Source organism: Grampus griseus, assembly GCF_964374135.1.
Source record: "Grampus griseus genome assembly, chromosome: 18".
Classification (NCBI taxonomy): Eukaryota; Metazoa; Chordata; class Mammalia; order Artiodactyla; family Delphinidae; genus Grampus; species Grampus griseus.
The window spans coordinates 64,629,893-64,633,510 of NC_139012.1; positions in this window are offsets into that span (position 1 = coordinate 64,629,893).

Genomic DNA, 3,618 nt, shown 5'->3' on the forward strand with positions numbered 1-3,618 from the left:
ACCTAAGTCTGTATCCTTTACCCTCTTCCCTAAAGGCTTTCTTATCCAGACTTGTCCGGGCTCAGCCTGTCTGAGATACACTGTCTTAACTCAGATTCCATGCATGGGCCATATCCATGATGTGGGAAGCACTCCAGAAAAGTCAGGTTAACACACATGTAAGATCTTGTTATCACAGTGTGAAAACTGAGTCATTCGTGTTCCTCCCTGTGTTCTGATAATCACGAGTCAGTTAAAGCTTGTCTCTCAGAGTATTATCTAGGGGGAAAAACATTTCCCCATTTATTTAAAGGGTGTATTGATATAGTGAATACATTTTACACAATTTGCAAAAGATCCTTAGACCAGTCGCTCACTCAGAAAAAGAACTCAAGATATCTTGTCAGCCAGCTTGTTTTAGTTCAATACAGCCAAGACAGTACCACTGTTCTTTTGAAAGCTTTTTTCTTCACATCTATGTTGCCTTCTTTTATTTTATTTAAAAATATTTTTTAAACATCTTTATTGGAGTATAACTGCGTTACATTGTTGTGTTAGTTACTGCTGTATAACAAAGTGAATCAGCTATACATATACATATATCCCCATATCCCCCTCCCTCTTGCGTCTCCCTCCCACCCCTCTAGGTGGACACAAAGCACAGAGCTGATCTCTCTGTGCTATGCAGCTGCTTCCCACTAGCCATCTATTTTACATTTGGTCGCGTGTATATATGTCAGTGCCACTCTCTCACTTCATCTCAGCTTACGCTTCCCCCTCCCCGTGTCCTCAAGTCCATTCTCTACATCTGCGTCTTTATTCCTGTCCTGCCCTTAGGTTCTTCAGAACCACTTTTATTTATTATTTTTTTTAAAGAAGATGTTGGGGGTAGGAGTTTATTAATTAATTTATTTTTACTGTGTTGGGTCTTCGTTTCTGTGTGAGGGCTTTCTCTAGTTGTGGAAAGCGGGGGGCACTCTTCATCGCGGTGCGCGGGCCTCTCACTATCGCGGCCTCTCTTGTTGCGGAGCACGGGCTCCAGACGCACAGGCTCAGTAGTTGTGGCTCACGGGCCTAGTTGCTCTGTGGTATGTGGGATCTTCCCAGACCAGGGCTCGAACCCGTGTCCCCTGCATTAGCAGGCAAACTCTCAACCACTGCGCCACCAGGGAAGCCCCACTTTTATTTTTTTTTAGATTCCATATATATGTGTTAGCATACGGTATTTGTTTTTCTCTTTCTGACTTCACTCTGTGTGACAGACTCTAGGTCCATCCACCTCACTACAACTCAATTTCGTTTCTTTTTATGGCCGAGTAATATTCCATTGTATATATGTGCCACATCTTCTTTATCCATTCATCTGTCGATGGACACTGAGGTTGCTTCCATGTCCTGGCTATTGTAAATAGTGCTGCAGTGATTATTGTGGTACATGACTCTTTTTGAATTATGGTTTTCTCAGGGTGTATGCCCAGTAGTGGGATTGCTGGGTCCTATGGTAGTTCTATTTTTAGTTTTTTAAGGGACCTCCATAGTGTTCTCCATAGTGGCTGTATCAATTTACATTCCCACCAACAGTGCAAGAGGGTTTTGCCTTCTTTTAGAAAGGATTAAACTACCTTAACTGTCCAGTAAACAGTAATACAGTTCGGCAAGTATTCTAATTAAAGCAATAATGACCAAGCATCTCAATAAAGCTCTTATTTAAAAAATGACCAAGCACATTGATCTGTGCCTTTGCACCTGGATTTAGGCACTTGCACTTGGGTTTCTAGGAAGAGTGTGTGCCTGAAAGATCAACGCTGAGCAAGTTGCTTTCTATATGTTTCACTCAGTCACCACAAAACTTCAATATAACTATTATTAGATGCCTTTGACCGTGGAGGAAAGGAGGGATTAAGTATTTGCCCAAGGTTACAGAGGCAGGGCTGGACTTAATCTCAGCTGTGTCTAACTCCCACTCTTAAAATGAGCTTTTGCTTTCAAAACCAAAAATGGCAGGGCCTCTATTCAAAAAGAGTTCTAACTTGAGTAATAGATGTTGGACTAGATAATTCTGACCGTGAAATTGGATGATGACCTTTGCCAACTAAAAATGGTCACTTGCCACCTGTCTCTACAACGATTAGGTCACTAGCCCCGGCAGTCACTGACCTTCAACATACCCTGAAAGGAGTTCAGGGTGGAGATCAGGAATGAGTCACTCTGTGCCCTGGAAAAACCTGGCAGAACAGGCATCAGATAGTTAGATATTTTCAGGAGAAGATTTTAGGAGCCCAGTTTCTTGCATCTTATATCCAGAAAAGCACTAAAATCATTAACAGAGACATCTGTGGCTGGTGACGAGCAGCATCCTTCCTGTGCCTAGCAGCAGGCCTCTGCCAAAATGTGTGCTCGGTTGCAGCATCCCCCCTTCACACAAATCACACATACACTGACCTCCCATCCCCCCTTCACACAAATCACACATACGCTGACCTCCCACACCCTACCTCTTCGGAGCAGTTCTTCAGGGCTATCTGAGAGGTGTATCCTGGGCTTTAGTCCTCATTTTGCTCCAAATAAAACTTAACTCACAACTCTAACGTTGTGTACTCTTTTCAGTCCACACCTTAAAGCCTTTTTTGAAACTTTGGCTGGATTTAATTAGTACTGCTAGCATTATTTGACAAGATGGGTACTTTACAAATTTGGTACCTCTGGTAAACTCTGATAGCTCTGATAATTGAATACTTGTGCTACTTTTAAAAGATTAATAGATTCAAGGACCTGCAAACGATCTACTTCTAAGAGTTAAAAACTGAGGTGAAATTTACAAGCAGTGAAATACACAGATCTTAAGTTGGATGTTTTGACAAATGCGTAATAAATCCATGTGATTCACACCCCAACCGATAGAATGTATCTATCGTCTTCCAAAGTTTCCTGGGGCCTCTTTCCAATCACCTGCTCCTCAGGGGCCACCAAATCTGTGCTACGATTTCTGTTCCCACACATTGGTATGTTAATGGTAAACTGTATTGCACTTTGCAGCCTATTCAAAAACAAGCACGGCTGCTAAGGTGGAACTCTATTCTCTCGTATTCTTTTAAAAACACAACTTTAACACTTCTGGATTAGAGTTTTAAAACTATGTTACATTAAATAACCACTTCTGGCTCCTGAGAAAGAAAAACGAAGATGCACTTTACCTGAACTGTTCTCTTTTGAACCTCTTCAGTGACATTCGGGAAACAAAGTTTACAGCCCACCTGTTATACCACTTCCATGCCTGACTTGTGGTCCCCCAGAAGACAATGACACGGGGGCGCAGGGGGGAGAAGTGATGGATCGGAAATGCTGGGAGAATGCCGGCTCGCCCTTAAACCCGGCTCCCGCCTGCGGGCGGTGGGTGTGCGCGGCTGGCATCCGCGTCCCCTCCCCGCGGGCCCTCCCCGGCCGCGCGTTTCCTGCCGGGTTTCCCGTCCAGTAGCGGGCCAGCCGGGCGCGGGCAGGGAAGGATGCGCTGCCCAGAGCGGGCGGGGCGGCCCTCTCAGGCTCCCGGAGCACCCCCCACCCCCGCCCGCCGGGTGCCGCCCTCCTCGCGCCGTCGGGGGCGGACCGGGGCGGGGCTGCGGGAGCGGCGCGCGGGGGCCG